The sequence below is a fragment of the Petromyzon marinus genome, unplaced genomic scaffold, assembly GCF_048934315.1.
Source record: "Petromyzon marinus isolate PM22_M1 ecotype Great Lakes invasive population unplaced genomic scaffold, UKy_Petmar_22M1.pri1.0 PM_Scaffold_521, whole genome shotgun sequence".
Classification (NCBI taxonomy): Eukaryota; Metazoa; Chordata; class Hyperoartia; order Petromyzontiformes; family Petromyzontidae; genus Petromyzon; species Petromyzon marinus.
The window spans coordinates 1-16104 of NW_027423526.1; the positions used below are offsets into that span (position 1 = coordinate 1).

Genomic DNA, 16104 nt, shown 5'->3' on the forward strand with positions numbered 1-16104 from the left:
TGTCTGTGTGTGACTCTGTGTGTCTGTGTGTGTGTCTGTGTGTGTCACTGTGTGTGTCTGTGTGTGACTGTATGTGTGTTACTGTGTGTGTCTGTGTGTGTGACTGTGTGTCTGTGTGTGTGTGTCTGTCTGTGTGTGTCTGTGTGTCTGTGTGTGTGTGTGACTGTGTGTGTGTCTGTGTGTGTGTGACTGTGTGTGTGACTGTGTGACTGTGTGTGTGTGACTGTGTGTCACTGTCTGTGTGTGTGTGTCTCTGTGTGTAGCCCGCACAGCGAGTTGCTGGCGTGTGGCACCACCCAGGGAGAGGTGCTGATCTTCTCGGAGGCGGGCGCCATCGCCACCGCCACCACCACCACCACCGGAGCCACCACCGGAGCCACCACCACCACCACCGGAGCCACCACCACAACCACCACCACCGGAGCCACCACCGGAGCCACCACCACCACTGGAGCCACCACCGGAGCCACCACCGGAGCCACCACCGGAGCCACCACCACCACCGAAGCCACCACCGGAGCCACCACCACCACCACCACCGGAGCCACCACCACCACCACCACCACCGGAGCCACCACCGGAGCCACCACCACCACCACCACCGGAGCCACCACCACCACCACCACCACCGGAGCCACCACCGGAGCCACCACCACCGGAGCCACCACCGGAGCCGCCACGGCGGCCACGCGGCTGCCCACCCCGCCCGTCTCGTGCCGCCTGAACCTGCACCACCCGGCCCCCGTCACGGCGCTGGTGTGGGTGGGTGGTGGCGCCGCACTGCTGAGCGGAGCGGCCGACGGCTCCCTGCTGCTGAGCCGCCTCAGCCGGGGGGGCGGCCACGGGGGTGGGGGCGGGGGTGGGGGCGGTGGTGGGGGGGGTGGTGGGGGGGTGGTGGGGGGACGTCGGCACTACCCACGGTGAGGGAGACTCCCAGGGCCTCCCAGAGCCCCCAGGGCCTCCCAGAGCCCCCAGGGCCTCCCAGGGCCTCCCAGGGCCTCCCAGAGCCCCCCAGAACCTCCCAGAGCCCCCAGAGCCTCCCAGAGCCCCCAGGGCCTCCCAGGGCCTCCCAGAGCCCCCAGGGCCTCCCAGGGCCTCCCAGGGCCTCCCAGAACCTCCCAGGGCCTCCCAGAGCCCCCAGAGCCTCCCAGAGCCCCCAGAGCCCCCAGGGCCCCCAAAGCCCCCAGAGCCCCCAGGGCCCCCAGAGCCCCCAGGGCCCCCAGAGCCCCCAGGGCCACCAGGGCCTCCCAGAGCCTCCAAGAGCCTCCCAGAGCCCTCAGGCCCCCCAGGGCCTCCCAGGGCCTCCCAGAGCCCCCCAGAGCCTCCCAAAGCCTCCCAGAGCCCCCAAAGCCCCCCAGAGCCTCCCAGAGCCCCCAGGGCCTCCCAGAGCCCCCAGGGCCTCCAGAGCCCCCAGAGCCTCCCAGAACCCCCAGAGCCTCCAGAGTCCCCAGGGCCTCCAGAGCCCCCAGAGCCCCCAGGGCCTCCAGAGCCCCCAGGGCCTCCCAGAGCCCCCAGGGCCTCCCAGGGCCCCCAGAGCCCCCAGGGCCTCCCAGAACCCCCAGGGCCTCCCAGGGCCCCCAGGGCCTCCCAGAGCCTCCCAGAGCCTCCAGAGCCCTCAGGCCCCCCAGGGCCTCCCAGAGCCCCCAGAGCCCTCAGGGCCCCCAGGGCCTCCCAGGGCCCCCAGGGCCTCCCAGAGCCCCCAGGGCCTCCCAGGGCCTCCCAGAGCCCCCAGGGCCCCCAGAGCCCCCAGGGCCTCCCAGAGCCTCCCAGAGCCCCCAGGGCCTCCCAGAGCCCCCAGGGCCTCCCAGGGGCCTCCCAGAGCCCCCAGGGCCTCCCAGAGCCCCCAGGGCCTCCCAGAGCCCCCAGGGCCTCCCAGAGCCCCCAGGGCCTCCCAGGGCCCCCAGAGCCCCCAGGGCCTCCCAGAGCCCCAGGGCCTCCCAGGTCCCCCAGGGCCTCCCAGAGCCTCCCAGAGCCTCCAGAGCCCTCAGGCCCCCCAGGGCCTCCCAGAGCCCCCAGAGCCCTCAGGGCCCCCAGGGCCTCCCAGGGCCCCCAGGGCCTCCCAGAGCCCCCAGGGCCTCCCAGGGCCTCCCAGAGCCCCCAGGGCCCCCAGAGCCCCCAGGGCCTCCCAGAGCCTCCCAGAACCTCCCAGAGCCCCCAGGGCCTCCCAGAGCCCCCAGGGCCTCCCAGAGCCCCCAGGGCCCCCCAGGGCCTCCCAGGGCCCCCAGGGCCCCCCAGGGCCTTCTTATCTCTCTCTTATCTCTCTCTTAGGACCAGATGCAGCTGCCCTCCAAACCTGCGGAGGACATCACCAGCCCCAGTGCCCTCAGGTACGGGACGCAGACACAGCACTCACTCACTCACTCATACACTCACTCATACACTCACTCACTCATACACTCACTCACTCATACACTCACTCATACACTCACTCACTCATACACTCACTCATACACTCACTCACTCATACACTCACTCACTCATACACTCACTCATACACTCACTCACTCATACACTCACTCATACACTCACTCATACACTCACTAATACACTCACTCACTCATACACTCACTCACTCATACACTCATACACTCACTCACTCATACACTCACTCATACACTCACTCACTCATACACTCACTCACTCATACACTCATACACTCACTCACTCATACACTCACTCATACACTCACTCACTCATACACTCACTCATACACTCACTCATACACTCACTCATACACTCACTCACTCATACACTCACTCACTCATACACTCATACACTCACTCACTCATACACTCACTCATACACTCACTCACTCATACACTCACTCATACACTCACTCATACACTCACTCATACACTCACTCACTCATACACTCACTCACTCATACACTCATTCATACACTCACTCATACACTCACTCACTCATACACTCACTCACTCATACACTCACTCACTCATACACTCACTCATACACTCACTCACTCATACACTCACTCACTCATACACTCATTCATACACTCACTCATACACTCACTCACTCATACACTCACTCACTCATACACTCACTCACTCATACACTCACTCATACACTCACTCACTCATACACTCACTCATACACTCACTCAATCATACACTCACTCACCCACCCACCCACTCACTCAACTCACCCACCCACCCACTTACCCACTCACTCACTCACCCACTCACTTACTCACTCACCCACTCACTCACTCACCCACTCAGTTACTCACTCACCCACTCACTCACTCACCCACTCACTTACTCACCCACCCACTCACTCACCCACTCACCCACCCACCCACTCACTCACTCACCCACTCACTCACCCACTCACTCACTTACTCACTCACTCACCCACTCACTCACTTACTCACTCACTCACTCACCCACTCACCCACTCACTCACTCACCCACTCACCCACTCACCCACTCACTCACCCACTCACCCACCCACCCACCCACTCACCCACCCACTCACTCACCCACTCACTCACCCACCCACTCACTCACCCACCCACTCACTCCCCACCCACCCCCAGCCTGGAGGGGCTGGCCACGCGCCTGCGTGAGGGGCGGGGCCTGGAGGCGGCGGGGGGAGGCGGCGCCAGCGGCGGCGGCGCTTGGAGGAGGTCCGGGGCCGTGCGGCGGAGCTGGCGGCCAGGAACCTCCTCCTGGTGCCTCTCGGAGCTCAGCTACACACACAGGTGGACTCATATACATCATATATACATCATACATACATCATACACACACATAGCGGCAGAGCTGGCGGCCAGGAACCTCCTCCTGGTGCCTCTCGGAGCTCAGCTACACACTCAGGTAGACACACACACATATATACATCATACATACATCATACACACACATACACACACAGGTAAACTCATATACATCATACACTACATATATATACATCATACACACATACTCACACACAGGTAGACACATATATATACATCATACACTACATACATACACACACAGGTAGACACACACACATATATACATCATACATACACACACAGGTGGACTCATATATATACATCATACACACACATACACACACACACATAGAGGCGGAGCTGGCGGCCAGGAACCTCCTCCTGGTGCCTCTCGGAGCTCAGCTACACACACAGGTAGACTCATATATATACATCATATATACACAGGTAGACACATATACATCATATATATAAACATACACACACACTCACACATAGGGGCAGAGCTGGCGGCCAGGAACCTCCTCCTGGTGCCTCTCGGAGCTCAGCTACACACACAGGTAGACACACACACATATATACATCATACATACACACACAGGTGGACTCATATATATACATCATACACACACATACACACACACACTCACTCATAGAGGCGGAGCTGGCGGCCAGGAACCTCCTCCTGGTGCCTCTCGGAGCTCAGCTACACACACAGGTAGACACATATACATCATACACATATACATCATACACACACATACACACATACATACACAGGTAGACACACACATACACATCATACATACACACACATACACACACACACAGGTAGACACACATATACATATATACATCATACATACATCATACACACACATACACACACAGGTAGACACATATACATCATATATACATCATACATACATCATACACACACATACACATACACACTCACTCATAGAGGCGGAGCTGGCGGCCAGGAACCTCCTCCTGGTGCCTCTCGGAGCTCAGCTACACACACAGGTAGACACATATACATATATACATCATATATACATCATACATACATCATACACACACATACACACACAGGTAGACTCATACACATCATACACTACATATATATACATACACACACAGGTAGACACACATATACATCATATATACATACACACATACACACACATACACACACACACAGGTAGACACATATATACATATATACATCATACATACATCATACACACACATACACACACAGGTAGACTCATACACATCATACACTACATATATATACATACACACACAGGTAGACACACATATACATCATACATACATCATACACACACACACATACACACATACACACACATACATACACACATACATCACATACACACACATACATACACACATACATCACATACACACACACATAGCGGCGGAGCTGGCGGCCAGGAACCTCCTCCTGGTGCCTCTCGGAGCTCAGCTACACACACAGGTAGACACACACATATATACATCATACATACACACATACACACACAGGTAGACACACACATATATACATCATACATACACACATACACACACACATACACACACACACATACACACACATACACACTCACTCATAGAGGCGGAGCTGGCGGCCAGGAACCTCCTCCTGGTGCCTCTCGGAGCTCAGCTACACACACAGGTAGACTCATATACATACATCATATATACATCATACATACATCATACACACACATACACACACAGGTAGACACATATACATCATATATACACAGGTAGACACATATACATCATATATATAAACATACACACAGGTAGACACACATATACATCATACATACATCATACACATACACACACATACACACACACACATACACAGACACATACACACACATACATACACACACACATACATACACACACACATAGCGGCGGAGCTGGCGGCCAGGAACCTCCTCCTGGTGCCTCTCGGAGCTCAGCTACACACTCAGGTAGACACACATATATATACATCATACATACATCATACACTCATACATACACATACACACTCAGGTAGACACACATATACATCATATATACACAGGTAGACACATATACATCATATATATAAACATACACACACAGGTAGACACACATACATCATACATACACACATACACAGGTAGACACACACACATCATACATACACACATACACACACAGGTAGACTCATATACATCATATATATACATACACACACACACATACACACACATACACACATACATACACACACACATACATATACTCACACATAGCGGCGGAGCTGGCGGCCAGGAACCTCCTCCTGGTGCCTCTCGGAGCTCAGCTACACACACAGGTGGACACATATATATACATCATATATACACATCATACACTCAGGTAGACACATATACATCATACATATATATACATCATACACACATACTCACACACAGGTAGACACATACACCACTCATACACACATACATACACACACAGGTGGACTCATACACATATACATCATATATATAAACATACATACACACATACATATACATCACATACACACACACACACATAGAGGCGGAGCTGGCGGCCAGGAACCTCCTCCTGGTGCCTCACGGAGCTCAGCTACACACACAGGTAGACACATATACATCATATATACACAGGTAGACACATATACATCATATATATAAACATACACACTACATACACACTACATACACACACAGGTAGACACATACACCACTCATACACACATACATACACACACAGGTAGACACACATATACATCATACACACACATACATATACATCATACATACACACACATACACACACAGGTAGACACATATATACATATATACATCATACACACACATACACATCATACATACATATATATACATACACACATACACACACATACATATACATCATACATACACACACATACACACACAGGTAGACACACACATACATATACATCATACACACACATACACATCATACATACATATATATACATACACACATACACACACATACATATACATCATACAACAACAACAACAACCGCCATTCGCCACTAAGTGGCGGTGACGTCACCACGACGCTTGTGCCAGGCTATGTGCACCCTGAGGCCACGTGAAGTGTCGAACGCCCGCTGGCAGGAGGTCACGGGGCAGACCCAGGTGCCACGGGTCGACTGACTGAGATGACTGGCTGATGCACCACCTGTGCCCCCTACTGTGCCAACCTGCTGTGCTTTAGCCACCCGGCGCTCCGCTCGCTGTTGTGAGCGTCGCTCCTACGCCCTCCGTTGTTGTTGGAGGGCGACTGCCTCCAACTGCCCAGTAGCATCCTTCACGAGCCTCCTCCACAGAGGCCGATCTTGACACCGCTGGTACCAGTCATCGGCAAGTCCACTCAGCTCCACGTCCTCCTGTACCACATCACTCCATCTCTTCTCTAGCCCGTGCCGCGCCCGCTTAGCCCCCTCAATCCGGCCAAACAAAAGCTGTTTCGGCATGCGGTGGCTGGGCATGCGGGCTACATGACCCAGCCATCGCAGCCTTGCCTGCCGGAGGAGCTCACCGATGGGACCCTGCCCAGATCTTTCAAGGATTTGTGAGCTCCTCACACAATCCAGTCTGGTTAAACCCAGGATGGATCGTAGGCAGGCCAGCCTAAATGTTTCTAACCGGCGAAGATGTTCCATTAGGGGGGTCCACGTTTCGCAAGCGTAGAGAAGGGAGGGAATGACCGTGGCCGAGAAGACCTGAAGCTTAGTGCGGAGCGACAGACCAGGTAGCTTCCACACAGCGTTACGCAACCGATGAAAAGATATTGCCGCTCGACTGATTCGGAGTGAGACCTCTGCTGTTAAACTGGAGCCAGTCATAAGCACACTGCCCAGGTATGGGAAACTCTCCACTCTCTCCACAACTGCCCCATCACCGATTGGGAGTTGTGGGGGTGGAGTGTCCGATGGTACAAAATACCCAGGCAGGTGCTTAGTTTTGGTGGGGCTGATGGTAAGGCCCCACCTCTTAGTGGCACGCTCCAGTCTCAGCAGCAGCGTCTCCAACTCCTCCTCTGACTGAGCAGCTATTACCAAGTCATCAGCATACATAACGTGGTTGAGCAATAGGGAGCCATCCCTTGACCGCACCCGGGCATCGATTAGCCTCCCATTATATCTGTACCATATGGAGATTCCCCCAGTACAGCTATTGAAGGCTTCACGAACTACGTGGTCAAAATAGATGTTAAATAATGTGGGAGCCAGAGGACATCCCTGTCGCACCCCAAGGTGTACAGGGAATGGCTCTGACTCCCGGCCACGTAGTTTTACCCGGGCCCGCTCACCATCATGAAGGTCCTTAATGATCGTGAGCAGAGGGTCAGGTACTCCAAAAGCACGAAGAACGACCCAGAGCCCAGGCCTACTGATGGTATCATAGGCCTTGACCAGGTCAATAAAGCAGAGATGTAGGTCTTGTTGGAATTCCCTACACCTCTGCTGTAGCAGACGGACAGAAAATATGGCATCTGTGCAGGACCGCCCTTTCCTGAAACCGCATTGGGGCTCCGCAAGCCTCTCCTCAGCGTGCCTGGCAAGGCGATGCTGAATAATCCTTGCCAGGACCTTTCCCGGCACACTGAGGAGTGAGATGCCCCTGTAGTTGTTACAGTCTGTGCGGTCCCCCTTCTTAAAAAGGGGGACCACCAGGGCATCCTTCCAATCCTGCGGAACCCGTCCAGTGGTCCAGACTGTTGTTATGATGTCATATAGGGCAGTCTGTGCACAAACGCCACCCTCCCTCAGCATTTCGCTTGGGAGATCATCTCTGCCCGCTGCCTTTCCTGGTCTCAGACTCCGGATCGCCTTCAATACTTCATCAGCAGCTGGCACCTCAGCCAGCCACTCACAGGGGGTGACTTCATCCAATATTTGAGGCACCGCAGCCTCAGCAGGGTCATCCTCACTTTGTGCCACGATGTTTTCCTGGCTGAGGGATTTTCCCTCCCCCAGGACCTCACAGAAATGCTCAGCAAATCTGCAAACCTGTTCCTGGGGGTCGGAAATTGGATCACCGTTTTTTCCCCTAATGATGGTAATAGGTGTGGCGCTGCAGGTTACTTTTTTGATGGAGTTAAATAGAGATTTGTGATCACGGGCCACTGAGGCAGACTCCATCTCCTCAGCAACCCACGACCACCACCCATCCTTGCAGCGCCTCACGGCTCTCCGAACCTCCGAGCGAAGGCTGCGGTAAGCCTCCTCATTCTCTGACGTGGGATTCTGTAGCCGATGACAGTGGGCCTGTCGCTTTTTCTCAACCATCCTGAACAACTCCTCTGTCATCCAGGGTGTCTGGGGAGGTCTGGACCGCGTACCCAAAGCAGCCATTGCAGCTGCATGAGTCACAGTCCTAAACCTCGCCCATTTACCCTCGACATCAGGAGGAGTCGGGGACGATGCCAATCCCAGCCGCAAGCGATGATGAAATTCTTGCTTGCAACTTTCATCAGATAACTGAGACCAGGCCACTTTAGGTTGGAATGGGGTCCTGGGTGTACACCCACCACCGGAGTGGAAGAATGGCAGGCGCATCTTACAGATGACTAGTCGATGGTCAGAGGGCAGATCAGCTCCACGGTAGGTCCTGGTGTCAAGGACATGGGCTCGCATTCGCTGGTCCGTCACTATGTAGTCCAGCAGATGTTCTTGCTTGGACCCGGCATGCATCCATGATGTTGTGTGGATGCGCCGATGCCGGAACAGCGTGTTGGTAATTACAAGCCCATGGGCTGCACAAAAATCTAGCAGCCTCCTACCGTTGTTATTGAGCTGATCTGGCCCATGCCCTCCAATCACTCCAGACTAGGTGCCAGTATCATGACCAACTCGGGCATTGAAGTCACCCAACATGATGACTCTATCCCGAGGGGCCACTTTAGCCAGCACCTGTGACAGGAGGTCATAGAAGGCATCTGACTCATCGGCTTTGCCTGCATCCCTCCACGGATGTTCATCTTCGGTGGGGGCATAAGTAACCACGACCACCATTCCTCGCCTCCGGTTGATGGGAAGGCGAGCCCAAAGTAGCCTGGGGCTTACAGCTTCCCACACCTCACCGCCACGCTCCCACGCCCCCTTCATTCTTTTGTTCAAAAGAAGACCCACACCCTGTTGTTTGGCAGTCTGCTGCCCCGAGTAGAGGACTGTCCACCCCTCATGGTGGCAGGAGCCAGAGCCGGTCCACCGGACCTCCTGAATGCCGCATAGATCCAGGCGGTACCGGTCCAGCTCCCGACAGAGGAGTGGCAGCCTCTCCTCTGCAGTGAGCGTTCGAACATTCCACGTGGCCAACCGTAGTGGCTTTTCGTTGTTTCTGGAGTAGCCCCGAGGGTAGGTATTCAATCTCCTGGCTCCGCCAATTGGGGTTTGGCCAGGAGACGTCATAGACGCCTGGCCCCCCGGGGCCTCCGGCACAAGCTTAGTTGTTACATATTTCAGTTTAATTCGTAGTTTCGTGGTAATTAATTGAAGGTGGAGGGGTTACCAGCCCCTCGCACCCGTCCAGAGCCCCCGTTTAGCCCCTGTGGTGGACACATATGCCATGAGGGGAGGAGCCAATCAAAATTGGATCTCCCCCCACAGCGCTGTCCACGACAGAGTTGCCCATCCGGCACCGCGAGGAGGTAGGGGGTTGTTTTGCCGGACTACATCATACATACACACACATACACACACAGGTAGACACATATATACATCATACACTACTCACACACAGGTAGACACATACACATCATATATACATCATACATACACACATACACATACATACACACACAAACATACACACACACATACACACATACACACAGGTAGACACACACACATACACACACATACACACACATACACACACACACACATACACACACTCACACATAGAGGCGGAGCTGGCGGCCAGGAACCTCCTCCTGGTGCCTCACGGAGCTCAGCTACACACTCAGGTAGACACATACACATCATACACATATACACACACATACACACACACACATACACATACATACACACACACACATACACACATACACACATACATACACAGGTAGACAGGTAGACTCATATATATACACACATACACATATACACACATACACACACATACACACACACACATACACACATACATACACAGGTAGACACATATACATCATACATACACCACTCATACACACACATACACACACATACACACACACATACGCACACATACACACACATACACACACATACACACACATACACACACATACATACACACACACATAGCGGCAGAGCTGGCGGCCAGGAACCTCCTCCTGGTGCCTCACGGAGCTCAGCTACACACACAGGTAGACACACACACATATATACATCATACATACACACACATACACACATACATACACACATACACACACACACAGGTAGACACATATACATATATACATACACCACTCATACATACACACATACACAACAACAACAACCGCCATTCGCCACTAAGTGGCGGGGACGTCACCACGACACTTGTGCCAGGCTATGTGCACCCTGAGGCCACGTGAAGTGTCGAACGCCCGCTGGCAGGAGGTCTTTGGGCAGACCCAGGTGCCACGGGTCGACTGACTGAGATGGCTGGCTGATGCACCACCTGTGACCCCTACTGTGCCAACCTGCTGTGCTTTAGCCACCCGGCGCTCCGCTCATTGTTGTGAGCGTCGCTCCTACGCCCTCCGTTGTTGTTGGAGGGCGACTGCCTCCAACTGCCCAGTAGCGTCCTTCACGAGCCTCCTCCACAGAGGCCGATCTTGACACCGCTGGTACCGGTCATCAGCAAGTCCACTCAGCTCCACATCCTCCTGTACCACATCACTCCATCTCTTTTCTAGCCCATGCCGCGCCCGCTTAGCCCCCTCGATCCGGCCGAACAAAAGCTCTTTCGGCATGCGGTGGCTGGGCATGCGGGCTACATGACCCAGCCATCGCAGCCTTGCCCGCCGGAGGAGCTCACCGATGGGACCTTGCCCAGATCTTTCAAGGATTTGTGAGCTCCTCACACAATCCAGTCTGGTTAAACCCAGGATGGATCGTAGGCAGGCCAGCCTAAATGTTTCTAACTGGCGAAGATGTTCCATTAGGGGGGTCCACGTTTCGCAAGCGTAGAGAAGGGAGGGAATGACCGTGGCCGAGAAGACCTGAAGCTTAGTGCGGAGCGACAGACCAGGTAGCTTCCACACAGCGTTACGCAACCGATGAAAAGATATTGCCGCTCGACTGATTCGGAGTGAGACCTCTGCTGTTAAACTGGAGCCAGTCATAAGCACACTGCCCAGGTATGGGAAACTCTCCACTCTCTCCACAACTGCCCCATCACCGATTGGGAGTTGTGGGGGTGGAGTGTCCGATGGTACAAAATACCCAGGCAGGTGCTTAGTTTTGGTGGGGCTGATGGTAAGGCCCCACCTCTTAGTGGCACGCTCCAGTCTCAGCAGCAGCGTCTCCAACTCCTCCTCTGACTGAGCAGCTATTACCAAATCATCAGCATACATAACGTGGTTGAGCAATAGGGAGCCATCCCTTGACCGCACCCGGGCATTGATTAGCCTCCCATTATATCTGTACCATATGGAGATTCCCCCGGTACAGCTATTGAAGGCTTCACGAACTACGTGGTCAAAATAGATGTTAAATAATGTGGGAGCCAGAGGACATCCCTGTCGCACCCCAAGGTGTACAGGGAATCGCTCCGACTCCCGGCCACGTAGTTTTACCCGGGCCCGCTCACCATCATGAAGGTCCTTAATGATCATGAGCAGAGGGTCATGGACTCCAAAAGCATGAAGAACAACCTAGAGCCCAGGCCTACTGATGGTATCATAGGCCTTGACCAGGTCAATAAAGCAGAGATGTAGGTCTTGTTGGAATTCCCTACACCTCTGCTGTAGCAGACGGACAGAAAATATGGCATCTGTGCAGGACCGCCCTTTCCTGAAACCGCATTGGGGCTCTGCAAGCCTCTCCTCAGCGTGCCTGGCAAGGCGATGTTGAATAATCCTTGCCAGGACCTTTCCCGGCACACTGAGGAGTGAGATGCCCCTGTAGTTGTTACAGTCTGTGCGGTCCCCCTTCTTAAAAAGAGGGACCACCAGGGCATCCTTCCAATCCTGCGGAACCCGTCCAGTGGTCCAGACTGTTGTTATGATGTCATGTAGGGCAATCTGTGCACAAACGCCACCCTCCCTCAGCATTTCGCTTGGGAGATCATCTCTACCCGGTGCCTTTCCTGGTCTCAGACTCTGGATCGCCTTCAGTACTTCCTCAACAGATGGCACCTCAGCCAGCCACTCACAGGGGGTGACTTCTTCCAATATTTGAGGCACCGCAGCCTCAGTAGGGTCATCCCCACTTTGTGCCACGATGTTTTCCAGGCTGAGGGATTTTCCCTCCCCCAGGACCTCACAGAAATGCTCAGCAAATCTGCAAACCTGTTCCTGGGGTTCGGAGATTGGATCACCATTTTTTCCCCTAATGATGGTAATAGGTGTGGCGCTGCAGGTTACTTTTTTGATGAAATTAAAGAGCAATTTGTGATCGCGGGCCATTGAGGCAGACTCCATCTCCTCAGCAACCCACGACCACCACCCATCCTTGCAGCGCCTCACGGCTCTCTGAACCTCCGAGCGAAGGCTGCGGTGAGCCTCCTCATTCTCTGACGTGGGATTCTGTAGCCGATGACAGTGGGCCTGTCGCTTTTACTCAGCCAGCTTGAACACCTCCTCTGTCAGCCAGGGTCTCTGGGGAGGTCTGGACCGCATACCCAAAGCAGCCATTGCAGCTTCATGAGTCACAGTCCTAAACCTCGCCCATTTACCCTCGACATCAGGAGGAGTCGGGGACGATGCCAACCCCAGCCGCAAGCGACGATGAAATTCTCGCTTGCAACTTTTATCAGCTAGCTGAGACCGTTCCACTAAGGGTTTGAATGGGGTCCTGGGTGTACACCCACCACCGGAGTGGAAGAATGGCAGGCGCATCTTACAGATGACTAGTCGATGGTCAGAGGGCAGATCAACTCCACGGTAGGTCCTGGTGTCAAGGACATGGGCCCACATCCGATGTTCCGTCACTATGTAGTCCAGCAGATGTTCTTGCTTGGACCCGGCATGCATCCATGATGTTGTGTGGATGCGCCTATGCTGGAACAGCGTGTTGGTAATTACAAACCCATGGGCTCCAAAAAATATAGCAGCCTCCTGCCGTTGTTTTTGAGCTGATCTGGCCCATGCCTTCCAATCACTCCAGACCAGGTGCCAGCATCATGACCAACTCGGGCATTGAAGTCACCCAACATGATGACTCTATCCCGAGGGGCCACTTTAGCCAGCACCTGTGACAGGAGGTCATAGAAGGCATCTGACTCATCGGCTTTGCCTGCATCCCTCCACGGATGTCCGTGTTCAGTGGGGGCATAAGTAACCACGACCACCACTCCTCGAATCTCTGGTTGATGGGAAGGCGAGCCAAAATTAGCCTGGGGCTTACAGCTTCCCACACCTCACCGCTACGCTCCCACGCCCCCTTCATTCTTTTGTTCAAAAGAAGAGCCACACCCTGTTGTTTGACAGTCTGCTGCCCCGAGTAGAGGACTGTCCACCCCTCATGGTGGCAGGAGCCAGAGCCGGTCCACCGGACCTCCTGAATACCGCAGAGATCCAGGCGGTACCGGTCCAGCTCCGGACAGAGGAGTGGCAGCCTCTCCTCCGCAGTGAGCGTTCGAACATTCCACGTGGCCACCCGTAGTGGCTTTTCGTTGTTTCTGGAGGAGCCCCGAGGGTAGTTATTCAATCTCCTGGCTCCGCCAATTGGGGTTTGGCCAGGAGACGTCATAGACGCCTGGCCCCCCGGGGCCTCCGGTACAAGCTTGTTAACTAGATATTTTAGACGTGGTTTAGCGGTGATTAATTGAAGGTGGAGGGGTCACCAGCCCCTCGCACCCGTCCAGAGCCCCCGTTTAGCCCCTGTGGTGGTCACAGATGCCATGAGGGGAGGGGCCAATCGGAATTGGCCCTCCCCCCACAGCATTGTCCACGACAGAGTTGTTCGTCCGGCACCACGGTGAGGTAGGGGGTTGTTTTTGCCGGACCACACACACACAGACACACACACTCACGCACCCACTCACTCACCCACCCACCCACCCACTCACCCACCCACCCACTCACCCACCTACCCACTCACCCACTCACCCACCCACTCACCCACCCACCTACCCACTCACCCACCCACTCACCCACCCACCCACTCACCCACCTACTCACCCACCCACTCACCCATTCACTCACCCACCCACTCACCCACCCACCCACCCACTCACTCACTCACCCACCCACCCACCCACTCACCCACTCACCCACTCACCCACTCACTCACCCACCCACTCACCCACCCACCCACCCCTCACTCACTCACTCACACACCCACCACTCACCCCCACCACCCACTCACCCACTCACTCACCCACCCACCCACCCACTCACCCACTCACCCACCCACCCACTCACCCACCCACTCACCCACTCACTCACTCCACCCACTCACCCACCCACTCACCCACTCACCACTCACCCCCACCCCACCTACTCACCCACCCACTCACCCACCCACTCACCCACCCACCCACCCACTCCCACTCACTCACTCACTCACTCCACCCACCCACTCACCCACTCACTCACCCACCCACTCCCCACCCACTCACCCACTCACTCACTCACCCACCCACCCACCTACTCACCCACCCACTCACCCACCCACTCACCCACCCACCCACCCACTCACCCACTCACCCACTCACTCACCCACCCACCCACCCACCCACTCACCCACCTACCCACCCACTCACCCACTATCCACCACTCACTCACTCCTCACCCACCCCACCCACCCACTCACTCACCCACCCACTCACCCACTCACCGACTCACTCACTCACCCACTCACCCACCCACTCCCACCTACCCACCCACCCACCCACTCACCCACCACTCACTCACTCCCCACCCACCCACTCACTCACCCACCCACTCACCCACTCCACCCACTCACTCACCCACCCCACTCACACCCACCCACCCACTCACCCACCCCACCCACTCACCCACCCACCCACCCACTCACCCACCCACCCACTCACTCACTCACCCACCCACCCACTCCACCCACCCACTCACCCACCCACTCACCCACTCACTCACCCACCCACTCA

General features: G+C 54.8%; 1 protein-coding gene across 1 annotated transcript in view; it reads left to right on the forward strand.

The window, feature by feature from the left end:
- Nucleotides 1-5685: 5685 nt before the first annotated feature.
- LOC142923449 (uncharacterized) overlaps nucleotides 5686-16104 on the forward strand; it is a gene marked incomplete at its 3' end in the record, with an annotated part of 52288 nt that continues 41869 nt past the window's right edge. Inside the window, exon 1 of the mRNA XM_076064563.1 lies at nucleotides 5686-6128. The remainder of the gene's footprint in view (nucleotides 6129-16104) is intronic.